This window comes from Lissotriton vulgaris, chromosome 4_1 (assembly GCF_964263255.1).
Source record: "Lissotriton vulgaris chromosome 4_1, aLisVul1.2, whole genome shotgun sequence".
Taxonomy (NCBI): domain Eukaryota; kingdom Metazoa; phylum Chordata; class Amphibia; order Caudata; family Salamandridae; genus Lissotriton; species Lissotriton vulgaris.
The window spans coordinates 1,106,286,113-1,106,298,736 of NC_141691.1; the positions used below are offsets into that span (position 1 = coordinate 1,106,286,113).

The following is a 12,624-nucleotide window of genomic DNA, read 5'->3' on the forward strand; positions in this document are numbered from 1 at the left end:
CTATGTCAGCACTGATTAAAACATAACAGACCTGCCAAAACAGCCATTTCATAAATATCCAAGAATCTATTTATAACAGGCTTGAGACCTCAAGGTAACATAGGGATATTCAAAACCTACCGCGTTATCTTGCATGAAAAGCAAATCTGTGATCTACATGTTACTAACCATGCTTTTTAGTAGACATGTTAAGTCTGCTACTGTGTGATGCTACAAACCTGTGCTCAGAGACGTCCTATAATTCTCCAACAAGTGCCTTCATTTCTACTCCTCCCATTATTGAAACACACAGACTTCTGTGCCCCAGCATAGGGAGTTGTGGGGATTGTTTTTCCTAGCTTAAGGACACATTCAAACAGCATATGAGATGGGACAGCGAGCAAGTCAGAGGCGTATAGCAAATATGGATGTCTGCAGATGCTGTTGAATGCGGAGTGTGGTAAATCAGACAATTACTTGTACCGCCAAGGGAAGATGGTGTAAACAGCAAGACGTAAAGAATTGTTTATGTAATTCTCATACAGATGTGAGCACTGAGTATGCAAAGTGGGACTGTTTCTTCTGTCATTTCATTTGGTTTCCCATCTTCAAAGATAAATGGAGTTAGAAATTACTTTTTAAATGGTTGGATCAGTTTTTAGAAAATCTACACAAGATACTTTCGTACTACTGAATTGCTCCTAAATAGCGCTTTGCATTTGTGTTAAAATATAATTTCAAATGATTTGTGAAAGTATTCTGCATATGAAAATTAACCATTTCAATCCAAGTTGACTTTATTTGAGACTCCGCGTGAGCTGCTCTGTGCACTCTTTGAATATCCAGGCTCATGAAATCCTTAATTCCCATAAAATGTGACAGAATTCTTCAAAATTAAAGCTTATAAAAGAACACCAGGCTTAAATTGAACTTAAAATTAGAGAAACCAAATGCAGCAATTACAAAAAAAGGTTAACTATGCTACTGAAATGCACAGCACAAACTGGGAGCAGCAATGAGCCACAGTCCAGTCGGAAAAAGGCAAGAACACAGTAGAGTGAAGATGTTCGTTCGTTCTTTGCAATGTGGAAATGAAGAATAAAGTGTTTCAGAAGTTCTACCGTTCTGGCATATTCTGCCACCATAGGCATAATCACATTCTCTGCAGGAGCGGTTTCTTCATAGGGCCGCAGGGGCATTGACCCCGTCTGCGAGCCATCACATCTCATACATTATCCCAAGTCGTTTACTGTTCTCCTTTATGGGGCGGCGCCACCACAGAGCTGTTTCCCCCAGCCGGCAGGAGGTGTACCATCCTGCAAAGTGTGGTTAATTGCAGCGACCAGCAGGGGCTGTGTAACTGAACTACACATGTCAGGTTGACTGGTATTTTGCTTATGGCCAGCCCGACATGCGCAGTTCAGGCTTTCCCATAAACACTGTAAGGGAGCTGGGGAAACAGACAAAGCCCCATTGGTCTCGGATGGAGCCCTGCCTTTACCTGTCCAAGCCAATCCTGTCAGTGCTCTTATGCTGTTTACTATTATAAACAGCAAGAGAGCAGTACTTTAATTGGCTGAAATGGGTGGTGCTTAGTTTTCCCGAACACCGGCATGCACAGCTCTTCAATACAGCAGACAGCTTGGTGGCGAGGGGGCAGGAGAGCAAGCATAGCCAGGGGCAGGGGAGCAAGCACAGCCGGTGGCAGGACAGCAAGCACAGCCAGGGGAGCAAGCACAGCGAGGGGGCATGGAAGCAAGCGCAGCGAGGGTGCAGGGAAGCAAGCACAGTGAGGGTGCAGGGGAGCAAGCACAGCCAGGGAGCAGGGAAGCAAGCACAGCCAGGGAGCAGGGGAGCAAGCAGAGCCAGGGGAGCAAGCACAGCTAGGGGGCAGGGGAGCAAGCATAGCTAGGGGGCAGGGGAGCAAGCACAGCCAGAGGGCAGGGAAGCAAGCACTGTCTGCGTGGTGATGGCTGCAGCAGACGAATCCCGTCTGAGGTCTGGACTCCAGCTCATTGTGGTCGCCATGGCTACCATTTTCGTATGTTAACGCACTGTCTGTGACTTGTTTCTTTATCACTCTGGCAATTTAAAGATCATTTTGTACAAGGACTTTTTCTCTACTTTCTGTATCAATGTGTTTAAAATAGAGTAAAGTGTTAGAGCAAGAACCTATTCTTACTCGAGTCCAGGGTCTTTGTTATGGGAGGGCTTTGATGGATGTCAATCTAAAGGGTTTTAACACATTTTTCTTTGGCCCTGAGTTTAAGTGAGACTACTGGAAGGTCTGCAATCTAAGTCTGGCCCCCTCCCACAGGTTAAATGTCGGCCCTAGTTCATAGGATGGATACATGCACGGTAATAAAAATATTCATAGCCTTGAAGGGAAGACATCACGACTAAAGATTGCAAATGGCCATACCTTAAGCATGCGTGCTAGACGTGACGCGTGGGGAGCGCACAGAGTCGGGAAGCCATCATTAAGTCGGCAGCGAATTAAAACTACGCATACATTTGCATGCATTACTTTACACACGTGCAGAGCGGGAATATCTTTGGGCAACTCTAAGCCCGTAGTAAGTAGTCAATGTACCACCATGCATATTACACCCCACTTGAAGCAAGTTTTTCGACCTGTACTTTTTGTGCGCTGCTGATATACCGTGTTTTACGCAAATATATCAGGGGTTGCACAATGCGGTAAAGTGTCTGTCTGCGTGGTGATGGCTGCTGCAGACGAATCCCATCTGAGGTCTGGACTCACGGTAATAAAAATATTCACAGCCTTGAAGGGAAGACATCACGACTAAAGATTGCAAATGGCCATACCTTAAGCATGCGTGCTAGACGTGACGCGTGGGGAGTGCACAGAGTCGGAAAGCCATCATTAAGTCGGCAGCGAATTAAAACTATGCATACATTTGCATGCATTACTTTACACACGTGCAGAGCGGGAATATCTTTGCTACCCAAGACCTAAAGGGTCACAAGCCCCTGGCAGGAACAAAAAGTAAACAGAACATCATTTTAGTCAGTTCCTCTACCCTTAGCATTTGGGTGAATGAACAGTTAACAAGAAATGTAATTAAGCACTCCATAATGCATGTGTGTCCCCCTTTCTCTGTGTTTTGCCGCTTCCAGCTGTAAACAAGAAAAAAATTAAAACATACCTTGAATGGCAGCGGAGCTGTTCCTGACAACAACAACCCAAAAAAAAAATGGCTGCCGCAAAGGTCCGAAATTTTCGGAATCGGGGGCGTGTTTTTTGCTGAGTGACGGATGACGTTACAGATAGAAAGAACGCAAAAAACACGCCCCGAATCCGAAAAAGACGGGGCTTGAACCGAGTGACGCCCCTCTCCTCCAATGGCTGGCCTCCGTTTAGGAAGCCATCTAATGGAGAATAGGGGCGGGTTCCAAGCCCCCTCAGTTCGACGGTCCTTGACCTAAAAATTGCCCAAAACAATAAATATGTTACTGTAGCAGCAGCAGGAAGCCTCTATTGGCCTTTTGACTGGTTCTCAGAATACTTTTTTTTACCCTATGATTGCTCCACCATTTTCGGGCGACACCACCCACTGCTAATTCTGTGGCAGAAGCAGGATTTTTGCGAAATGATCTTGCTTGATCAAATCCGCTCATAACCGTGTTATTAACAAAACAATGACTAATGTGTGACTTTAAAAAAAATTATGTACACTGGGATTTTTGAAGGTACGATGTGAAAATGTCCAAGAAAGGCACGAGATGTTTAGTAACATAAAAAGCTGATTGGCTGCAACGCTTATCATGCTGAAAGCATGAAAACTCTATGAAGTGTTTTTACAAAGTTATGGGAGAGAGACATGAACACATATGCATTTAGAATTTTGCACGTAGTAAATATGAAATAGTAACATATAGAAAACGCTTATAGAAAAAATCTTTCATGAAATGTTTATCCTATTTTCATAACAAAATAAAATAAAATCTTATTAATAGATTGATTATTCAAAAGTAGATTGTACTTATGGATTTAATTAGGAAAATGAATCCTTATTCCTTATTTCTTTATGTTTCTTTCTTTTGCTAAAATATTAATGCGTGTTTTATTTCCTCAGAAAATTATTTCTAATTATGTTTTCTCTATGAAGGCCTTAAAACCCTGCTAGAGTAATTTTCCTTTTCCCTAATGTAGGCCACAAAGGAATGTATTTTGTCCTTCATTTTTTCTAAAAAGCTGATTTATTTGTTTAAATCCGGATGAACTGACTGAGACGATGATCACCTCATAAATTGGACCAATCAAATTGCGTGAAACTATGAAATCGCAACTTTAGGCGGATAGAACTTTCTAGCGTTTGGGTACAAGTATTACAGTGAAAAAAAGAACTTGGCAGTAGCTGTTCTATGAGAACAGAGCCTTTGCTACTGTACTCTCTATGCTACTCTGGTTGGCTATTATACTTGCAAATCCTGAGTGAGACTATCTTGATTACTTGCACTTCATCTGTTGGTGATGTTGCTCAAGCTATACCTTTTCGGCCGAAGGGTTAGCTATTTCTGACTTTTGCACACTGTGCATTAGTATTCTTTGATCTAGGTCTGTATGAAATTCTGAATTGCATACTGATTCGCAATTATAATTTTTCGTTGTCTCTCTCTCTCTCCTCTCATGCTGGTATTGATTATATGATGTATTTGTCATTGAACTGTATTTCCTTATTGTGAATTTACCTGTAATAACAGAATAATGAAGAATTTATATTTTCTCATGTACTTGTGTATTGACAATTCATATTTTAAAGTAATTAGATAAAAGTAACTTGATAAGTATTAAGAGTGTGTCATTATTTTAGACATATGCATATTATGATTACTGTTGTTGGACAGGCTTTTCCTTCATTATCGGTCCTCATGAGGGAAATAGCATCCATCTCTTATTATAGAGTCTCTATTAACTCTACCAAAGATCTATTGGAGGACCTGATATATTAAAGTGGTTATTGAGTTTTTATGGGCCGAAACCCTATGGTTATAGAAAAATTCCTGGTTATGGTAAATTTGGGATAAAGTGAAAGATTATAAAATGTACTCCGCTTCCGCTGAATCAGTTTCTGGTAGTGTCATTGGATGGTTAGCTTAGACTAAAATACTGGGTAATGAAGAGACAAAATAAAGGGACAGACATTTATTGACTATGTACCTTTATGTTTTATGTTGTGGTGAAGGACTGGGTTCTTTCAGACCCAGCGGTGCCAGGGGACAACACCTGAAACCTTCGTGGGTAACCTGCTCCGGCGTACGAATGACAGAGACACGGGACACTTCCTTTGGCGTCAAAGATTCAAGGTTTATTTACTGCAGGGAAACACAGAAGTCACAGGAAGTACAACGAGTGTAGTTCGGGGAGACTGCTTCAAATTGGTTCTGTGGATCGCTCCTTTTATACACGATTCTCCCATAGGTTTACATGGTACACAAAGGTTTACGACTTGGTTCCCACAATTATCCCCGAGAGGGGTCGCTTTGGTCACTTTGATACATTCAAGGTCCGGAATATAAGTGCGGAAACATTTGGCGGTTCCCAACTGTAAAAACCCATCTTCCCACCATTAGTACATTCCAATCAGCAGTAAAACAGATCGAAGAAGGAACAAGAACAGGTGTGGAGGAAGATGGAAACAGTGGGGAGATTGGAAAGGGTGTAAAAGGGGAGGTATCGGGAAACACGAGCTACAGGCATCAAAGGGACGTGCCTAATGAGATGCACGGCTGAGACAATAAACCGGCACGGCGAGATGAGCCTCGAGCGGGGCCATCTGCCTTACAGTATCATCCCCCTCGTCATAAAGACACTTTCAAAGGACATGTGTCTTCCGCAGATATCTTGGGAATCCCAGGGTCGCGAAGCGGACAACCTCCGTTCGCTGGCTACTTGAGGGCAAGAGACAAAATGGATGCCGTATCTAAGATGGAACCCGTGGGTACAGATGAAAAACCCACGTAACAAACGAACGGTTTTAAGTTAGCACAGCGAAACTGCACACACTTACTAAACTCGTCATTTGCGGTTCGTAGATACCAGACTCGACCATATTCGTGCGAGTCGTAAACACCACTTACAATTGCCACAGAACCTCAGACGCTCCTTTTGCCCTCATGTAGGCAAGCACTAGTCGGAATCATACTCGATATTCATCAGACCATCTAGATGTTGCTGTAACATAGCTCTGTCCAACCGAGTCCCCTTGGTAACAGGTGGCTGTCTCATACACGTTGTAGCACAGAGGCCACATAAGGCAGGACCACACTGCACACAAAGGCAACACGTGAACAGGAACGCCACAACAACTCCGATAATCATCAGAATCTTCCAACCCCAAGTCGACATCAGGCCCCAAAACCACCCAAGTAGCGTCCAATCCCCTACATCCACGTGTATGGATTCAGAGATTTTATGCAACTTTGAGATGGCTTGATAGACCGTCGGAGCGTTATCCGGAATGAAAATACAGCAGCTCGAATGGATCACCTTACATACCCCACCTCGATCTGCTAAGATCACGTCTAAAACCATACGGTTTTGTAACGTCATAAGTCTATCCGCCTGAAGTTCCGTGGTGATATTACCAAGGGCACTGGCAGTAATATTAGCTGTCGATTCTACCACTCGAGTCAACTGTCTCAGGTTCCTACTATTAACCATAGGCCCCCAAGACGGGAGGAAACCCTTGAAAAAGTCTCCTGCCTCTTGACCGGCGGTATCCTCTTCGCTAATTACGCCTCTCACAACTCTTGTCTTGTGATAATCTGCATCTACAGTGAACGTCGGAGGCAACAAATTTGAGATAAAGCATGCGCCCGCAAAGTCGGAGGGCAACCATGCATACGCACGATCATGGCAGACAAAGTACGTACCCTTGGCAGCCAGAAACACAGGGGACGAGACCATCGGCAGAATGTAATTCTCGGTGCAAGCACTCTCTCCAAGTCGGGCTTTCGATCTTCGGCCACGACCCATTAGACAAAAATTACCAATGTGGGGTACGACCCATATCGGAGGCGAGCTTTTAAGCTGTTTATCACTTGTGAGCGCACTGTACTCAACCTTGCTCAGGACCCTATAGGCTTGTACCTCTTCCTCTGGGATGAGCGACGGCTCATAGATATCTCTATCTAAATCTTCTATCGCTATAGACAAAGGCTTATAGTACGAGCCAAGGCCAAGGTAGGGAGAACGTGGCTCTCGACTGGGGTGAGAATCTAGTGCGCTTCGAAACATTGTTTGGAATGCTCGAGCTGAACCCTGGGAACTATACGGTAAGACCAGATATGGAATTCCCTTATCCGTGGTATGCGGCATTAGTCCACACACCCAACAATTAGTAGTGTTTACCACTAACTGGTGCTGGTGAAGGAGCTGAATAAAGGAATTATTGCGGAATTCTGCACGTCTAGCCTGCTCGTGTTCGGGTAAGATGTGAAAGGAATGAGGGGATGCAGTGGAGGTAAGTGTAGGGTCAGAGGTAGGAGTAGGTATAGCAGAAGGTAAGAAGTAAGACATCGTGTAATACACCCCACCCGCCAATAGTGCAGAAACAATCAGAAGCAGTACGAATATTTGAAACATAAAACATTTGGTACGACTAAGTTGTTGTAACTTGAACCTTTGCGCCTGAGCTTCTTCCAAGTCCATCAGCTTCGAAAACGCCATCCCCTATGACCGTCCGCAACGTTTCTTGACGCACTTCGTTCTGTGTAGCAGTAGTCAATCCCTAGGAGTTCCCAGGAACCGACGGTCTTTAACCTAGCGTCAAGACCTGCTAACCAGAAGGAAGTACACGTGCGGCCCTACGGCCTTTATTCACAATGTATATGCAAAAATGTCTCTCAGCTGTGGAAGCAAAAACACATATGGAACGAAACTCAATATATATACAAAAATAATTACAATAATACGGGTGTTTGGACTGATCGTGGAAAACGGGATAATGCAATTATCAAGGGGCAGAACGATATTATTTTATTTGTCCTTAGTGCTGGAACGCAAAAAATATTGAGTTTTCCCAGGACGTATATGTTCATCAAACAAAGGATCCGATGAGGGAACAGAGTCCTGTTGATCAGCCGAATGTTCTAGTCTCGAGTCTTTTGATGACAAATGTTCAACAGTGTCTTTCTGCTGCACTGAGGATTCTCCGACAGGTTGTGCGTCGCTGAAAGGTACAAACGCCGGCAATCCTTCGGATTCAGATGAAGCAATGCCTCTCCTCACCCACGAGTCTGCCGGCAAAGGAATAGGAACTTTCTTTGTATGGGTGGCATGCACCCAATTCTTCCGGCCCTCTAAACGAACGGCAGTTCTCGTGGCAAGGAGGACCTGGTAGGGTCCAGTAAACCGGGGTTCCAAGTTCTTCTTGCGGGAAAAATTTCTGGTGACCACCCAGTCTCCGGGCTGGAGCTGGTGGCCTGGACCCTCCGTCTGCGTCGGCAATGCTTCGTAAACCTGTTGGTGAATTAACCTCAGTTTAGCAGTCAGATCATAAAGATAGTCAATCAACATTGGGTATTCGAGACTGGAGAACACACCCGGTCTAGGGACCCCCCACACATTCGCAGGACGACCGAACACTATTTCATAGGGACTAAGCCCTACTCGGGAGTGTACGGTTGCCCTAGTTGATAACAAAGCTAAGGGTAAAGCATCAGGCCACGAAAGACCAGTCGTAGCCTGAATCTTTGCTAGTTTCAATTTAAGGGTGCCATTATACCCTTCAACCAAACCAGCTGACTGGGGATGATTGGCGCTATGGAATTTTTGATTAATTCCAAGGCCCTTACACACACTCTTCATCACACTCCCCACAAACTCACTTCCGTTATCCGACCATACAATCCGAGGCATTCCATACCGAGGAAAGTATTCCTTCAGTAGGATTTTCGCAGTAGACAAAGCAGTGTTGTCCTTGAGGGGATAGGCTTCAATCCATCGGGAGAACGCGCAAACCACAACTAAAACGTATTTCAGGTTATTGCATCGCTCCATATGGATGAAGTCTAATTGGATCACCTCAAAGGGACATGAAGGGGGAGCAAAACTACCAGGAGGAGTTGGGGTTCCCTTACCAGGATTGTACAACATACATACCATACAATTCTTAACCAATCGTTCAGCACATTTCGTGATACCATCATTCTTCCACACAGGGGACAGCAACTTACAAATACCTTTCACGCTAATATGTGCTAACCCATGCGCCATTGTCACAACAGCCAGCACATACGCATCCGGTAACATCCATCTCTTATGTTCTGACAAATCAACCCAACAACCATTCACATCCAACTTCCCCGTACTTTCTTTCCACTTTGTCTTTTCAGTTTCGGTGGCCTCATTCTGAATTGCTTTCACACTCTCGATAGTGTCCTCACACATACTCGATTCGGTAGGCCACCTAACCGAACTCATCACATACATTCTAGTGCTAAGATCCCGTGCAGTCTCCTTAGCAATCTCATCCGCAAAGGCATTACCACGACCAACATCATCCGTCACCTTACGATGCGCACTACATTTAACAATCGCTACCTGCTTAGGCAACCTAAGTGCATTCAAAAGATCATTCACGAGCTGTCCATGCTGAATCTTCGTACCATGCGATGTCATAAAACCTCTCTCTCTCCACAACCGTCCAAAGCTATGGGCGACGCCAAAAGCATATTGGCTGTCGGTAAACACATTCACACGTTTCCTTTTCGCTAACACACACGCTCTAGTTAGAGCGATTAGCTCTGCAGCCTGGGCAGAGTTCTGATTCAATCTCGCAGTTTCCACAACAGTATTCAATGTCACAACAGCATATGCAGTAGTCACATCACCATTCGGCAATTTAAAACATGAACCATCCACATACAACGTTCCGTCTGGATTTTCCAAAGGAGTGTTTTTAAGGTCCACTCGACCTTTTGTTTCCTCTTCAGTTCTCAAATAGCAGTCATGGGCTGCTATTTCATCTGACTCTGTGCTAATGGGTAACAAAGTTGCCGGGTTCAGAACATTACAACGTTTTATCTGAATGTGGCTTGCCAACAGCGTCAATTCGTACCCAGACAACCTTGCACTCGTCAAGTGCTGAGTTTTCGTACGATTCAAAAGAGTATCGACTGCATGCGGAACCATCACCGTAAGCATATTATCCATGACCAATCCTGCTGATTGTCGGATGGACACCGCAGCTGCCGCTGTTGCTCTCAAACAACTCGGCAATGCTCTAGCTACCGGGTCCAAGGTCGAGGAAAAATATGCACATGGACGTTGCTTACCACCAAAAGGTTGCGTTAAGACACTCAAAGCACAACCTTCCCTCTCGTGAACATATAGTGTAAACGGCTTGCTATAGTCAGGAGTACCTAACACAGGAGCCGAACACAATGAGTCACGTAATTCAGAAAAACTTTTCTGACATTCTTCCGTCCATGGTAAAGGAGTTGAGACATCCTTGCACGTAAGAGCCACCAATGGTTTCGCTAGCAATGAAAAATTTGGAATCCATTGCCTGCAATACGACGTGATACCTAGAAAGGCACGCACATCTCTTTGGGTTGTTGGCACAGCCATTCGCGCAATTGCTGCAATTCTCTCTGGGGTCAACCGTCTTCCCTCCTTTGACAATAAGTGACCTAGATAGGTTACTTCTTGACAACAATATTGGAGTTTAGAAGGTGACACCTTGTGATGTAAGTCACAGAGATGTTGCAGCAACAACACCGTAGCAATTTTGCAAATGTCCTGAGTATCTGCAGCCACCAATAAGTCATCGACATATTGGATTAAGGCCGCACCAGCCGGCAACGAAAACGCATCCAGTTGACCCTTCAAGGCTCGACTGTAAATCGATGGACTCTCACAGTGGCCCTGAGGAGCGCGTTTAAACCGGAAGCTGCGTCCACCAAGAGAGAAACCGAAAAGGTCTCTGCTCTCTTCTGCAATGGGAATGCTGAAGAACGCATTCTTCAAATCGATCACCGAAAACCACGATGCAGAAGCTGGAATCAGAGTCAGTAGCGCCGTGATGTCAGGCACAACAGGAAACTGAGGAATCACAATTTTATTTACCTCCCGTAAATCGATAACAAAACGATAAACAAGCGGTTTCGAAGGATCAGTACGTTTTAGAATGGGCAGTACAGGGCTGTTGCACACGTTTCCCCGCGTCTCTTCAATAACGTCTTTCTCGATCAAATCATAGATGATCGCTAACAATGCTCGTTCACCATCAAGAGAGATTCGATACTGGGGAATACGTGGCAACCGCACATTGGATTTCAAATGAACAACATAAGGGGAGATGTCAAGCAGGCCCACATCATTGGGACCTGTTGCCCACAAAGATGCAGGAAGAGAACTCAATTCCAGTGGAAGCTTATCGAGAGACAAGTACATAGGAGAGACAACCCTCTCTCCTAAAGTAAGCTTTATACCCGCAGGAGAACAATACAGAGTTGCATACAAACGTTTCAGCAAATCCAGGCCCAAAAGATTTTCACCACAACCCGTAGTCAAAATCAACGGAGCTTCTAGCTCACGAGGCCCAATTGTAAGGGGCAAAGGGCGTGAAACTGGATTGCTAACGGGGGCGCCAGAGAATCCAACGGAAACATTTGTTAAGCCAGACAAAGGTGCGCCAGGGAGTTTCGAATGCATTATGGAACTTTTCGCTGCACCAGTGTCCAACAGAAAAGGCTCAACGACGCCCGATGTAGCAACTGCGACGTAAGGCCCTCTCTGATCAACCGGAACTGATACCACTCCCTCTCCTTGTCTATGGCTGTCCTAGTAATTACTGTCGTCAGTTCCCTGATCGACGTAATAATCGTCTACATTGTACTGCGCAGATCATCCTTGCGATGATCCACGTTGATCAAAACAATTATCGGAATTTGATGAGTTATCTGAACGGTCATTTTGAACACCACGACCTCTACCACGTGGTGCCTGCTGAGAGCCACCACGACCTCCTCTAGATGAGTTACCACTGTTACGATCGTTTAAAACGGGACAGTTAAATTTTAAATGACCCTCTTGTCTACAATAGGCACATTGATTGTACCCTAACGAAGATCTTTGGGAAGAGGAGTCATTTCGAGGTTGTGACCTATTTGATTGCGACTGCGGTCTATTTTGCTGCTAAGTATTCTGATTCGAGCGCGGGGGATAGGCCTGCTGTAACAACACTTTAGTTTTAAGTTCTTTCGTCTTTTTATCGGCGCGGTCGTTCTCCTCTTTTTCTCTGTTCTCATAATACTGTGCCGTTGCCAATATTTGAGCCGAGGTAGAAACGGCCCACGCACTCTCAGAATTTTTCAATTTATTGCTCAAATCGGGCAATAAGTTAGAGACAAATTTGTCCACGAACAACCGTTGACCACCCTCAGTGCTCATATCCTGACCACTGTGATCGATTAATGCCTCCTCAAATCTCGTAAAGAAATCAGAGACACTCTCGTCCTTTTTCTGTTTGCAAGCTGACAATTTGTCCCAGTTCACCCTCATAGCTGGCATAAGTGTTTTCATTAGGGTAATTATTCTTTGAGGGAGAGCAGTAATGAGTTGTTCAGGCTTAGCCCCGCCAACTTGTCGCGTATCGGCCGCAGTAAGAGCAG

The 12,624-nt window shown here is 44.7% G+C and overlaps 1 protein-coding gene across 1 annotated transcript in view; it reads right to left on the reverse strand.

Annotated features, from left to right (window-relative positions):
* The window catches only part of GALNT4 (polypeptide N-acetylgalactosaminyltransferase 4), a 983,977-nt gene that overhangs the window by 2,466 nt on the left and 968,887 nt on the right, over window positions 1-12,624 (reverse strand). The window lies entirely within an intron of this gene.